Genomic DNA, 16,013 nt, shown 5'->3' with positions numbered 1-16,013 from the left:
CCCCCATCCCCCCACCCAGGCTTGCTATCCCTCGAAATAAATAAACCTTTAACAAATAAAGAAAAAAACCCTTTTAATCTGGATTTATTATAAAGAATTTGGATTTCTTGTCACCCAAATTTAGCATAATTTCTTCAATTTTTTTTTAAGTTTTTTTTTTAATGTTTTTATTTTATTTTGAGAGAGAGAAAGAGAGACAGACAGAGTGCAAGTGGGAGAGGGGCAAAGAGAGGGATACACAGAATCTGAACTAGGTTCCAGGCTCTGAGCTGTCAGCACAGAGCCCAACGTGGAACTTGAAGTCACAAACCATGAGATTGTGACCTGAGCTGAAGGCGGACGCTTAACCAACTGAGCCACCCAGGCACCCCTCTTCAAGCCTTCTAAAGTGAGTGAATATCAACCTTTGATTGGTGTAATTTCCAAATAGACAAGAATTGCATTGTATGTACTTTATAGATATAATACAGAAAAATATTATTATAGTTTTTCAATTTGATTTTGTATGCCAATTAAAAAGACATAATATCTTCATTGTAACTTCATAAGCAACATTAAATAATAATTATAGTTCCTCAAATATTCTACCCTGACAGAAAGCTGTTCAGGTATCCAACCACTGAAAATAAAAGCTAAGCTAGATATACTATATAATATAGGTTGTGGTTTTAAGTAGAATCCTTTCCCAATAAATATATAATCCTTTTATAAAATGGAAGGAAAGAGCCTTTTATTAATATGAATTTACTATATGAATTAAATTTACCACATTTATTTTAATAAATAAAAATTATTTATTTATTAAAATTTAATTTTATTAAAAATTAAACTATTGGTTGATATAAAGATTTGAAATTAGGGGTTTTTAATAACAGGTTTAGCATCTGATTTATTTCTTTATTTGGTGGCAGAGTAGCAAGAAAATCCTGATTCACAAAGACAAGTTGAAACTTGTAATAATAGATTTTTTAAAATATATCTTTTCTGCTAATTTTATAATTCTTTTTATAATAGGAACTTTATTTTATAAACTTACAGCTTTACACATGTATAATTTTATTAATTTATAGCTTTATAAATTTAAAATTGAGAAATCCCCCCAAAATTTTTTACTCAAGCAAAGTCCAAAAAAAATTAATATGACAACACAAAGGCAAGTATTGCTGGCCACCGATGTATTAAAATTTAGTGAGTGACACATTTAATTAACATAACCTTGAAATGATAAAAATATATACAGGCTCAAATATTCAAATCAAGTGTATGCAGAATCTCAGCTCTTATGGAAGATAATAGGAGTCATAGGTTTGCAAAATATTGTTCAATAACCAATTAGCACAAGATAAAAATACTTAGAGGATTAGCGAACATTTTACTTAAAACTAGGATCATTTTTCTTTTCCTTTTTCTTCCTCCTTTCTTACAATATGTTTAATTCTGAAAGAGAAATCTACAACCAGCTAAAGCAGGAAATTATCTTGATGCCTTAGCCATATTTGTGCTCTTTCAGCTAAGAAATCTCAGATGAATGGAGGAATAGGAAATAATGCATTGTGTCCATGGAAGTTTATATAGAAGAAAATGAAGATAGAGACCTTAAGGTAGATATTCCAAGCTTTTTGGAATTGCATTGTCCAGAAATTGTAAAAATACCTTTTGTTTGGTATTATAACAAATATTTCCCAGCCTCCTGAATAGGTCACTTGGCATAGATAATTAGTTTTTTGGGGGTTTCATTGTTTGTTTACTTGTTCTGTTTTATTTTGCTTTGAGATTTGGTGGTGATGCTGGAGATAACAAGACATCTTGAGATGTTCCTAACCAGATGTACAAATATGAAAATCACTTCACTATGGTGTCTTATAAGGCTGCTTCTTTTTCCTAGTTCTGATTCAAATACCATCAAAAAGTTACATTGGCCTGGCCAGTAGATGCAGTACAGGTTGTTTCAGAGGGCTTCACAGAATATGTGTTAGACATTTTAATTAATTTGCACTGTGAGGTTATGAAATCCAAGGCTTATATCTAACTAGGTCATGTTGCATTTTCATTTCTTAGCACACTACATGGCCAGAATATGTGTTTGGTAAATATTTTTTAAATGAGTCACTGCTACTATTTAATTACCTATCGATTTCATCTGTAGTATGTGAGAACTCAAGAGGTTTGGGGTATACACTAACCATAAGGAAGACAAATGCAAGCTACTCAGGAGGAGGAGGAGTCAAATTTGCAAGGTTTATGCTATACTTAAGCCAGCTACATTATGATGGGTAGCCCTTATTTTACCATTTTTAGATCAGTGCTTGTCATCATCTTAGAACTAAATCTACACAAGCCTCCACATTTGGTAAACGGATAGATTTATTACTATTACTACATCGTTCTATAATCCATATAGTATGAGAAACTATATTCACACAGATGCTTGTAATTTTGTAGTTAAAAGGATGAAAGGTGAAGTTTTAAACAAATTTTAGATAGCGTACTTAGTATACAATTCAAATTTCAAAAATAGCAGGCTGTTGTTGAAACAATTTCTAGGCCCAAGATGGTCCCTCTTCTGCTTCTGTCTAGAGTGCCATGTGAGCAAACTGAAACTGAACTTCTGTACCCCTATAAATGCTCTGCTTGACCAGGAATGCAGTACATCCAGCCCACCAATCCCTAAATGCCAAGCCAACTCTACATCTTCTCACCCTAAACAAGGTTGAATATATGGCCCCAGCCAATCAAATATTTTCTATTTTTCTCTTCCTTGTTGGTCATTCTTCTCTTGTAAAAGTTTTCTGCCTTCCATCCCTTTTTGCAGTTCTCTGAAATTAGTCGCCTTACCAAGTGTTCAATAGTTTGTATCACCTAAATTGTCTTTAATCATTTTTAACACTGTCAAAATAGTAAGAAGCACTAAATTATCATATGTATGTGAGATCTCAAAATCAAGAGATTATTATGTAAACTAATCACTAATATATGCTTTATGAATTTTCTAAATAGTAACCATGTATTAGTATGTATATATTGTTATTAGTTAATATATAGGCAATAAAACCACTGCAAGGCTCTATCCACCAGTATTCCCCAAATAATAAATATCCTATACACAGGAACACAACTTTCAGGACTTTAGAGTCAAGCTTTGTCTCCAATAATATCCCTAAACTACCACTTCCTCTGTGAGGGAAAGGTGAACTGATTCCTTCTTTTGGCATATTGAAGGAGTCAACAAAATGTCCATTGCTTTCTTCTTTGTGCTGTTTGGGCCCTTCTTATCATTATTTATTATACTCACCTCATTGTCCCATTTTACTTCCTTCCTCTACATCCTCTAGCCTGACCTTGACCCTTTTTGACCCCATTTTTCTACACATCCACAAAAGCACAAGTAAAATCCTCCCCCCTACTTCCTTTATGTTAGTTACAACTATAGGTGAACTAAGTATTAACTAGAATGGAAGGAAATTATTACTAATTATTTGCTAATATTATATTAAGGATATTTGTGTTTATATTCATAAGTTATATTGGCCTTTAATTTTCAGTTTTTATAATATCTTTGTCTGGTTTCAGTATCAGAGTAATACCAGCCTCATAAAATGTGTTGGAAAGTATTACCTACTTTTCTGTGTTCTGAAAGATTTTGTGTATGGTCGGTGTTCTTTCATCCCTAAGTGTTTGACAGAATTCATCTCTAAAGCTCTCTAAGCCTGGAGTTTCTTTGTAAAAGGTTGTTAATTAACTTTTGGGGAGATCTAAAGCTATTCAGACTCTTGAAATTTATTGTTATATCAAGGAGTTTGGAATTTCAAGGAGTTTGCCCATTCTGTTTGTTATTGAATTTATTGACATGAAGTTGTTCATAATATTTTTTTACTGTCCTATTAATATCTTTAGGGTCTATGATGGTGTTCCCTCTCTCATTGTTTATGTTAATAATTTGTGGCTTCTTTATTTTTTCTTTTGTATCTATGGATTTATCAATTTTATTGATCTTTCCAAACTATAGCTTTTCACTTGATATATTTTTTATATTGTTTGGCTAATTTCTGTTTCACTGGGTTTCATTCTTATCTTTATTATCTTCTTTTTTATGTTTAGCTTGGGTTTAATTTGCCCTATTTTGTAGCTCCTTTGACGGAAACTTAGACCACTGATTTTGTCCAAAAAAATTTTGAGAGGAAGAGCTGTGTGACTCCTCTGGCAGAACCACTGCATATATGCTATGACTGCATTCCCTTTTCCCCTCTGCTAATGAGATTGGCAGTGATCCATGCTGGAGAATAGAACATTAGCCAGTCCTCAATTGACATGAATGGGAGGGAGAAGTAACCTTTATTGTCAAAAGATTTGTTTGTTGTTGGTAACCACTGGGATAATCTAATCCAGAGTTTCTCAATGTCAATAATGGGATATTGATATGATATGATATTAATAATTCTCCATGTTAATAATGGGATAGTATAATTCTTTGATGTTGGGGGCTGTCCAGTGAATTGAAGGATTTTTTTTTTATTAGCATCCCTGATCTCTACCCACTTCATACCAGAAGTGCCCTCTTTCCCATTGTGACAAATATAATGGTCTCCAGACATTGTCAAACGTCTTCTAGAAGGCAAAACTCCCTCCCCGCCCCAGCTGAGAGCCACTTGGCTGCTTCATGTACAATTACACATATAGAAGTAACAAAGTAAAAATGGAGCTCTATGTCACACTCTACACTAAAATCAATTCTAGTGGATTGAAGGCATACAGATGAGAGACAAAGCTATTAAACAGGAGATAATATGTAAAATATCTTTATTTCTTCAGGTATGCGAAGATTTCCTTAAAAAGACATGAAAAATGTAATAAAATAAACAATTAATAAATTTGCCTATATTTAAAAATGTTCATGAAAACACACCTTAAGGAGAGTGAAAACATCAGCCACAGAGTTTGAGAAAATATTTGCAACACATAAAACCAATAAATAATTAATATTCAGAATATATATATATATATATATATATATATATATATATATATTCTTCCAAACCACTATTTACAAACTGGAAAAATTTTTCTGCAGTTGACGTCAAAAGATTATGGCTTATGTTTTCTTTTACGAATTTTATGGTTTCAGATTTTATATTTAGGTCTGTAATCCATTTTGAGTTTATTTTTGTGTATGGTATAAGAAAGTGGTTCAGTTTCATTCTTTTGCATATAGCTGTCCAGTTTTCCCAGCACCATTTGTTGAAGAGACTGTCTTTTTTCCCATTGTGTATTCTTGCCTCCTTTGTCATAAATTAATTAATCATACATGCGTGGGTTTATTTCTGGACTCTCTGTTCTCTTAACCTATGTGTCTATTTTTGTGCCAGTACTATACCGTTTTTATTACTCAGCTTTGAAGTATAGCTTGAAATCTGAGATCATGATACCTCCAGTTTTGTTCTTTTTCAAGATAGCTTTGGCTATTTAAGGTCTCTCGTGGCTCCATACAAATTTTAGAATTATTTATTTTAGTTTTGTGAAATATGCTTTTGGTTGTCAATAGGGATGGTAATAAATCTGGAGATTGCTTTGGATTTTATGGAGATTTTAACAATATTGGGTCTCCCAATCCATGAGCATGGAATGTTTTTCCATTTATTTGTGTCATTTTCAATTTCCTTCACCAGTGTTTTATAGTTTTTAGAGTACAGGTTTTCACCGCCTTGGTTAAGTTTATTCCTAGGTATTTTATTCTTTTTGCTAGAATTGTAAATCGGATTGTTTTCTCAATTCCTCTTTGCTACTTCATTATTAGTGTATAGAAATGCTACAGATTTCTCTATGTTAATTTTTCTAGATGTGTCTCCTGAGGCAAGGGAAACAAAAGCAAAATTAAACCATTTGGACTACATCAAAATAAAAAGCTCTTGCACGATGAAGGAAATCATCAATAAAACAAAAGACAACCCACTGAGTGGTAGAAGATATTTGCAACTAACATGTCTGGTAAAGTGTTAATATCCAAAATATATAAAGAATTTATACAACTCAGGGTCCTGGGTGGCTCAATTGGTTGAGTGTCCAACTTCAGTTCAGGTCATGATCTCACAGTTCATAGGTTCGAGCCCTGCGTGAGTCTTGCTGCTGTCACCATGGAGCCTGCTTGGAATCCTCTGTCCCCCTCTGTCTGCCCCTCCCCCATTCATGCTGGCACTCTCTCTCTCTCTCTCTCTCTGTCTCTCAAAAATAAATAAGCATTTTTTTAAAAAAAGAATTTATACAACTCAACACTAAGAAAACCCAAATAGTCCAATTAAAAAATGAGCAGAGGACATGAAAAGACATTTTTCCAAAGAAGACACACACATGGTCAAGAGACACACAAAAAGATATTCAACATCACTCAGGTATTCAACATCTCAAAGAAATGCAAATCAAAACAATGAGCTATCACCTCACACCTGTCAGAATGGCTAGAATAAAAAATACTAGAAATAACAAGTGTTGGCAAGGATGTAGAGAAAAAAGAACCCTCATGCATTATTGATGGGAATACAAACTGGTGCAGCCATTGTGGAAAACAGTATGAAGATTCTTCAAAAAATTAAAAATAGAATTACCATATGATCCACCAATTCCGTGCTGGGTATTTACCCAAAGAATATTAAAAGAGTAATATGAAAAGATATATGCACCCCTATGTTTATTGTAGCATTATTTATAATAGCCAAGATATAAAAGAAACCTAAATGTCCATTGACAGATGAATGGATAAAGAAAATGTGAGGAATTAATATATATATATATATGTGTGTATATAGATATATAAAACATATTTTATACTTTTATATGTAATTATATATTTTACATATAATTATATATAATATATAATATAACATGATATATAAAATGTAAATATATATAATATATAATTTACATTATATATAGTATATAATTTACATTATATATTATATATATTTATATTTATTATATATATATATATATACCATAAGGAGAAATCTTGCTATTTACAAGGAAAGATCTAGAGGGTATAATGCTAAGTGAAATAAGTCAGAGAGAAAGAAATACCAAATGATTTCATTAATATATGGAATTTAAGAAACAAGGAAAGAAAAAAAAGCCACAAACAAAAAAAACACTCTTTAATATAGAAAACAAACTGGTGGTTGTCAGAGTGGAGGTAGGTGTGGAGAAGGTTGAAATAAGTGAAGGGGATGAAGAGTACACTTATCGCAATAAGCACTGACTATAGAATTGTTGAATCATATTGTATATTTGAATCTAATATAACACTGTATGTTAATTATACTTGAATTAAAAAGAAACAAGAAAAAGTTTGAACTACTCAATAGAAAAATGGACAAAATAACAAGTAATTTTACAAAAGAAGAATTTTGTATGAGTACAAGGCACTTACCAAGTTGTGAAATGCTAAATCTCATTACTAATCAAAAAGATGTAAATTAAAACCACAGTTGAGATAGATCATATGCATAAGATTTTAAAAGTCTTAATATCTGACAGTATCAGATTTAGCAGAATGTGAAGCAACAGAGTTCTCATCCTCTCTTGTAGGTGTGCAAATTGAAGCAGTCACTTTATTTTTTTAAGGGTAGAATGTATCTTAGTATTTAATAAGATATTACCCTAGCAGTATTTTTTTCTTTTTAAATTTTTATTTAAATTCTAGTTAGCATACATTGAAATATTGGTTTTAGGAGTAGAATTCAGTGATTCCTAACTTGCACACAATACCCAGTGCTCATCATAACAAGGAACAAACAATTTGTAGTCATCATCAATAGACATTCAGATTGTTCATACATGCATTTTATTCTCTTCCTGGGTGTATGCTTAAATTGTACCAACCCTTTGAAGTTATGTGTGACTATGTGACCAGTATCATTTCGAAGTGGGAGGCTTTAAAACCTGTGAGTGAGTGATCAAGTTTTTTCCCCCTCTTCCATGGCTACTTCCTTCGCTGAAGGAAGGTGATGTGGAAGAAACTCTCCTTACTCAACCCCCATCTAAGATGAAAATGTAGCACCAATAACATACACTTTGATGTTTAAGCCACTAAGATTTTGGAGGTTGTACTAGTCCTTCACTTATTAGCTCCATTTCCATTTTTATATTTATAGAATAGCAGTAATATACCAGCTTATTTGAAGATTAATGTTTGCAAAATACCTTATACCTTCAATATAGTTCCATATACTATATTAAAATAATATATTAAAAATACACCTTAGCTTCTGACTAATGGAAATTCTCTGACGAATAATGGATATATTGGCAATCTAGATCATCACTGGCTTGGTTGTAAGTGATGATAAGAAACATTTAGCTTAATGGAAGAGATAAAAAATGATAGCAATTAGATAGATTTTTGAAAGCTGAAAGTTTAAACACATACCAAACTATGAAAACACTTTAATAGTGCTTTTTGCATGGTAGAAAAATTTTTCAGGGACATACAAATCCATAGGAAGAGTGTTTTCAACAAAGTACCAAAAGGCAACCTTCCTACTTAGGATGTTAGCGCTGAATGTTAAAGTGCCGTGCTGCTGATTTTGGTTTTAACTCTTGAAGATGACAGGTAACCAACCGTACAACATTAGTTTTTCAAATGGTCATGAAAAAAAATATTGTCACTGCCAAAATCACAGATAAATTACCAGCTGTCCTTTTTTTAGAAGTGTATGAGGTCCAGTACAGTGCTTTCTTCAAAGGCAGGTCATTAAAGAGGGGAGATTGAATCAGGCATGAATGAAATAGGGGTTAGAGGACTGACTCCAGTATGGGTGACCACAGGTATAATGTCTAAGGCAACAAGACAATATCATGTAGGATCTGATTTAGAAAGCATACCTATGGGATATGATGTGATGGATGCAAGCCCTCTGGTAGTAGTACCTAGAACATGGCCATAAAGTAATAGGGCCCTGTCTCTACAAAGAGAAGTTACAGATGAGGACAGAGTAGGCTGAAAAGCAGAATAGGGCTTGCTAGCAGGGAGGTAGAATGTAAATCTGAACACAAATTAGGCTAATAATCACAAATAAAAGATATACAAATTAGCTATTTATTCCAGGAGGTTCACACTAAGAACATTATATTTTCATTTAGCTATGAATGGAAATTTGAATTGTGGCCAGACTTACATGATTCCCAACTTTGTATTGCACAGGGTTAAATTTTCAAGGTGAAGAATATCTGTACCTGCAATTGGCCAGACCAAAGAGGAAAGGACTGGTTATAAAAGCCATCCTGTTTGCTATGCTACTTTTATAGATAGTGAAAACTTTTTATTTAATATAATCAAACTTTATGGAAAAATATAATTTCCATGGGACTACTTCTAACCTATATTTCAGAATTGTGATGGGTATTTTCTATTTTCCCGTCTAGTTTCACTCCTTCAGAATCTTCTCTGTACCCCCAAAGGCTGACATCTAGGGGTTGCCTCAAGAGATGATCTGTCCTCTGACTACTGGATGGAAGTCCAATAGGAAGCTTCTGCAATAGGTTAGAGGGCAGGAAGAGAATGAGATGGGGTATTCATTCCCTATATTAGCTAGTCTTCAAAGGTAAACCCCAACAATTCCTTCCTTGTATATACATATCACTCTTGCTATCAAGAGTTGGAGATTATTTCTGTTCTCCTTGAATCTGTGCTGGCCCTTGACTAGCTTCTACAAATAGAATGTAGCAGAAGGGCAATTTGAGACTTCCAAACTCAGACCAAAGAGAACTGGAAGCTTCTATTTGCTGCCTCCTGGAATTTAGCCACCATGGCATGAGAAGCCCAGGATAGACAGAAGCCCAAGATAGATGGAAGAATCACAAAAATGAGAATCAAGCACTCTAGCTATATCAGGCACTTATTGACGGCCATCTGAGTGAGTCATTGTGGTAGCTAGTCACCAATATGGCACCCAATGAAGGTTGTTTCCCAAGCTTTGGGATAGTTTGTTTTGCAATAATAGATAGCCAAAACAGAAATTGGTACCTAGGGAGTAATGTGCTGCTGTAACAAAAACCTTAAACATGTGGCATTGGCTTTGGGATAAGGGATTTCACAGAGGTAATCAATGGAGGCCTGTAAGACAGTGAAGAAATTGTTGAGCCTGGAGCAAAGGTGAGTTTCTGCCCTATTATGTAGAGGGAGAATGTTTGACAATGCTGTAATTTTTGGTAACATGAGAGATAGAAAATATATCTAACAACCTTGTGTATTTGGCTCAGAAGGTTTCCAAACAAAGTTAAGAGTCTACTGGTTTCTTTAGGTGTATATGACCATTAATAGGGTGAAATGACTTGAGAAGAAACCATTTAACTCGTAAGCAGTATCTAGAATACAAGTCAACAACACATTTTCTGAAATGGGCCAGATAGTAAATATTTTAGGCTTTTCAGGTTGTATGTTGTCTGTAGCAACTACTCAACTCTGTACTTGTAGCATGAAAGTGGACACAGACAATCTGTAAGTGATTCGATGTGACTGTGCTCCAATAAAAAAAGAAAATTGACTGACAAAAGCAGGTGACAGCCTGTATTTGACCTGTGGGCCATAGTTGACCAACCTCTGACCCAGAAAAAACATTTTCAAATAAGGATTTGGTGAGTTGGAACATAAGTTATTCTCCTATTTATCTCTTCCAGCCCATATGAGATTTTCAGAGTAAATTAATACCTGGGGGCAAAGATAAAATCCAGAGTGCTGCCACATTATGAAGATCAGTTCAATAATGCAGTTGAAAGACTGTTTAACCTTCATAAAGATTAAGGATTTGTCCCTTAGACCCTGTCAGCTAGACAATGGGATTTTTAAAAATCTTAAGGGGCTTGCCTTGTTGACCTTCTTTCTCGCTAGACAGTAAAGTTTTTTTGCCTTGTAGGCCCATTAAGCTAGAAAAAAAAAGATTTCAAGAATCTTAAAGGCATTGTCCTTACAGCGTCCTGATTCTAAGCCCTAAGTAGAGAGGAGTGTGTCTTTAAAATCTGTCATAAAATAAGGTATAGGTACATAGGAAGTCCAAACATTTTAACAGAAATTTTAAGAGCGTGGACTAAAAGGGACTGAGGTAGTACAAAATGAAAAAGGTCTCAGGTGTTAGTAATTTCCTATGAATAGGACACAAGCTAAGAAAATTACTCAGCAGCAAACACATTCTACTTCTTATAGAAAAGTAACAATAACAGAGCAGGCAGAGCCATGAAGAACCATTCTCAGGGAGTATAGACCTAATCAAGAAACATGGTATATCCCTGGAGACAGAGGAAATGGTAACATGTCCTGCTAGATTTCAGAATTGTTTTGGGCCAGTAACTGCTATGTTATTTCAGTTTTACACTTTTAGAGTGAAGGTTTCTATTGTGCCTGCCATGTGTTTTCCTCATTATTGTATGTTAGGTGTGTATGGGACAGATAATTATTGTGTTAGTGTTTCATTTTTTAGTTTTCAGGTGCTCCTGAGGAGCTTGAGGACTCTGTCTCATCTATATCTGGCTCTGATATAGGTGATAAGAGTTTTTGATATGAGCTGATGCCATAAGGGGATGGAAACTTGTAGGGTAATTGGGAGGTGTTAAGTGTACTTTGTACATGAATTGTTATAGCCAGAAGGCAGAGGCTGGAGTGCCTTTCCAAATTCCTCCTCCCTTTCTATATGCGTGTTACTCCTAATTCAAGTGGTGGAGTTTATTGCCCCTTTCCTTGAATATGGACTGCCCTTGTAACTAACTTTGATCAATCAAATGGCCATGAAATTGGTGAAATTACTGATTTGGGACCTAAGAGCCCAGGCTTTAAGAAGATTGGTGATACGGCAGATCTGAGATGAGCTACTCAGATCCTACGTTAGAGAAGAACTTCTTGTTCAGCAGTGAGGAATGAAGACAACAGAGAGACATTAAGTGTCGGTTCCTTCAGCATCTGCCTCAGCTAAAGAGACCCACCTCACCTCAGGTCATGCCTTTCCTGAAGACTAAGCAAAGGGATGTTATAAAAGGTCTGGACATTTTGCCTGATATGCAACAGATTTGCAGGTTAACCAACTGCATCACAGTTGGACTTCTTCCTTTGCCTAATCCTGCTTCTTCCACGTTTCCCCCTCTCAGGTGTTGATCAATAATAAATATTCTGCACCCCAAAATTCTCAGAATCTTCTTCTGGAGAATCCAACCTATGACATATAGGTTCTACTATCTGACCCTTAGAATCTGGTAGCCTATGCTGTGAAAAGCTATATCCAAATCGAAAGGCCAGGTGGAAAATACTCTGGTGGATGAATCCAGCTGAGTGTATTGTTAATAGCCACTATCAAATGGAAACTATGTGAATGAGCCACCTTGGACCTTCCAACCCTGTTGAATTCTAAATGACTGTTGGACTTCCTGGCATCATGTGGATTAGAAGAACCACACAGTGAAACCATGGAAATATGAACAATAGTAAAATAGTTGTTTTAAACCACTAAGTTTTGGGGTGTTGTGTTATGCATCAATAGTTAATTGAAACATTCCCCAGCTCTCTCCATGCAAGTTGTGCTTCCCTACTAAGGGCCACATCTCTCTGGCAAATTTTCCCTGCAGCTACATCCTCTGGATTCTGTTAACTGGTAACATGTTCCCCATCTTGGTACCCCAAGATTATTGTGCATTTATTGTGAAGCTCATTATTCTTTTGTCTTATTTCCTATAAAAAGGGAAAATATCTCCCAAATTTTATAAAATCAAGGAGACATGATTTCTAAATATAGGAGATTTAGGGGAGCCTGGATGGCTTAGTTGGTAGAACATGTGACTCCATTTGGGGATTGTGAGTTCGAGCTCCATGTTGAGAATAGAGATTACTTTAATTATTATTATTATTTTTTAATACAGGAGGTTTAAGCAGAAATCTTCTAACTCTTTCTCCTGCCTTCTTGCAAATTCATCTTATCTCTGGAAAGAAGTATGTTGGTGTACCTCTGCTATTAAAAATAGGCTAGAGGTAAGGTCTATTAATCTTGTTTTCTTTCCGTAAAAGGAAAAGCAAATGTTAAATGTCTTATCAAAAGGTTTTAGTCCTCAAGTAGGACATATTCCTTGGGTTCTGCCATAACTAGTAGGGTTTGACAGTCTGATGTGCTTTGAACAGACTTTCAAAAATGTGGCCTTAAACAAAAGCAACTAATGTTTAATGGTGGCTTTTTAGGGAACTTGTTAGGTGAATAAGTTTGGAGAAGGAAAGCCTTTTAAAGATTTTTCTATTTATTTTATTTATTTATTTATTTATTTATTTATTTTAATTTATTTATTTTATTTTAAACTCTACCCATGAGGTAGGGCTCAAACTCATGACCCCAAGATCAAGACTTGCATGCTCCACTGACTGAGCCAGCTAGGCACTCCTCTCTCTCTATATTTTTTTTCTTTTTTTAAATTTTTTAATGTTTATTTATTTTTGAGAGAGAGAGAGAGCATGAGCGGAGCAGAAAGAGAGGGAGACAGAGAATCCCAAGGAGGCTCCAGGCTCTGAGCTGTCAGCACAGAGCCCGATGTAGGGCTCTAACTCATGAACTGTGAGATCATGACCTGAGCTGAAATCAGATACTTAACCGATTGAGTCACCCAGGCACCCCGCTCCTCAGTATATTTTTAAATTGTTTTATAAAATAAATAAAAATTTTGCTATCTTATATTTAGTCTCCCACCCTTTATTAACAAGCCAAGATCAAGTTAGTCTTCTAATTGTTACACTAAACTGAGTATTACCAGTTTGGTAAATAAATTGCTGGTAAATTATCTACTGTAAATGACACATCATTATATTTGTGCCACCTAACGCTAGGCATTTTGTAAACTTTTGAGTATTTTTGGTAATGTGTGACTCAGATTTTTTAAGTTAATGTTGGGCTTAACCCTTTATCCAAGTTTACCCAGAACAGACTCAGTTTATGCCCACTGTCTCATTATGACTGTTATCATTACTATTGCTCTTTCTTATTCACAGAACTGTACTTTGGACAATACATTTTCTGGTTTTCTTACCTCAAGTGGTGGTTATATCTAAGACAAAACTATTCATACTTAGAAAATAGTAGTAGAAATGTTTAAATATTTTAAAGGCTGGGTTTTTGTTGTTTTTGCCAAATAACAGGTCAATGTCTTTAAATGAACATGAGATCTTTAAAAAAGTTAACATGAATTTTTAAAAGAATCTATAAAACTTTAGACTTAATTGGTTGAAAATACACTTTCTCAAGTTGAGATAAGCTTAATATTAAAATTATGTTCCATAAACTGACTTTTATAATTTTTGTCTATGGAATGTTTTCCTAGTACTTGAAGAAAACAAATGAGGTTTGAAACCACAAAGTACATTAAGGGTTTTCTTGATCAGTAGTTACATAAATTAGAGGGAATGTCAGTTTTATATTAATATTTAATAATAAGTTGATTAAATTTTGATTGAAAGCCTGTTTGTTTACATATTATGTAAATTGATTTTGAAATAAAGTTTACAGATTTAGATGATGTTTACATTATTTCAGTTTCTAAGTTTACATATGCCACATAAATTTCGGTGCCTAAATGACAACCCCTAAATAAGTTTCAATTTGGAAAAAAATAGCAAAATAGTAGAATTAGTGAGTAGGAAGTTTTTCAAAATTAAATTTCAACCTTTTTTCCCCATTAGCTTCATTCTCTTATAACTTAAAATGAAAAAGATCATATATGCCTACATGCAAAGAAATCTCTAAGATGGTTGTTCTCTCTTTTGAAATTGTATTTACTAGCACTACCCTTACTCACATCTATCTTTGATCTTTGTGAGTCTTATCCGTGTGAGCTGTACCATTCAGTCTTCCTTACCTTGCATATCAGGTATGAGATTGGTGCCCAAAATATACAAATACAGAAAATATACAAATTTTTCAAGCTCAAACAAAAGAGAAAAAATAACCCATTTGAAAAATGAGCAAAAGATTTGCATCCTTCACCAAAGGATATATACAGTGGCAAAGAAGCATATGAAAAGATGCTCCATTCATATGTTATCAGAGTAATACAAATTAAAAGAACAGTAAGGTACCAGTACACATTTATTAGAACGGCCAAAATCCAGAATACTGACAACACCAAACACTATGAAGATGGAGCAACAGAAACTCTCGTTCATTGCTGGTGGGAATGCAAAATGGTACAGCCACTTTGGAAGACATTTTGGCAGTTTTTTTGTTTTTTGGCTTTTTTAAACAAAGCTAAACATAGTCATGCTGCACATAAAAGTTCAGTTCCTAGGTATTTACCCAACTGATTTGAAAACATGTCTACAAAAAACCTTCAAGTGAATGTTTTTAGTAGCTTTATTCATAATTATCAAAAACTGCAAGCAACAAAGATATCCTTCAGTAGGTGAATGATAAATTGTGGTGCATCCATACAACTGAATATTACTTGGTGGTAAAGAAAATGAGCTATCAACCTAGGTAAAGACATGAAGTATCCTTAAATGTATATTGCTATCTTCTTTCACAGAAGATAGTCTGAAGGGTTACATACATTAGAATTCCGATTATATTATTATTCTTAAAATGGTATATAAAGGTTAAAAATATACAAACAATAAAAAAATATAGTGGTTACTAGAGGAGAGGGAGAAAGTTCTAATAAGTGAAAAATAGTTTTTTATTGAGGGACTGAAATTATTCTATGTGATAATGGTGAATACGTAATAGTATGCATCTGTCAAAAGCCTATAGAATTTTATCACACAAAGAGTGACCTTAATGTATGCAAATATTTAAAAATTCATCTAGAAAGTTGGAGAATCCCAGGATGGAATACAGACTGTGATGAAAGAATCCAACTGTACTATAAGTGTACGAATAAAACTTCAAAGAAGGACATAGAGAGGAAAGGTGCTATGTAAAGAGCTGGAAATGAGTGGAGCCTATAATACTTAAGGTAAAACACTTTAGTTGATAAAGCTGTTTCCTATGGAGTATTAGCTAACAATGCTGATA

At 33.9% G+C, this 16,013-nt stretch overlaps 1 long non-coding RNA gene across 1 annotated transcript in view; it reads left to right on the top strand.

The window, feature by feature from the left end:
• The window catches only part of LOC125909617 (uncharacterized), a 49,760-nt gene that overhangs the window by 14,112 nt on the left and 19,635 nt on the right, over positions 1 to 16,013 (top strand). The window contains exons 3-5 of the long non-coding RNA XR_007453748.1: positions 5,834 to 5,982; positions 12,886 to 12,994; positions 15,807 to 15,954. This is a non-coding gene — a long non-coding RNA (uncharacterized LOC125909617). The remainder of the gene's footprint in view (positions 1 to 5,833; positions 5,983 to 12,885; positions 12,995 to 15,806; positions 15,955 to 16,013) is intronic.

This window comes from Panthera uncia, assembly GCF_023721935.1.
Source record: "Panthera uncia isolate 11264 chromosome B3 unlocalized genomic scaffold, Puncia_PCG_1.0 HiC_scaffold_1, whole genome shotgun sequence".
In the NCBI taxonomy this organism is placed as follows: Eukaryota; Metazoa; Chordata; class Mammalia; order Carnivora; family Felidae; genus Panthera; species Panthera uncia.
Note: the sequence above shows the minus strand (reverse complement) of the source record. Positions and strands in the feature narration are given on the sequence as shown.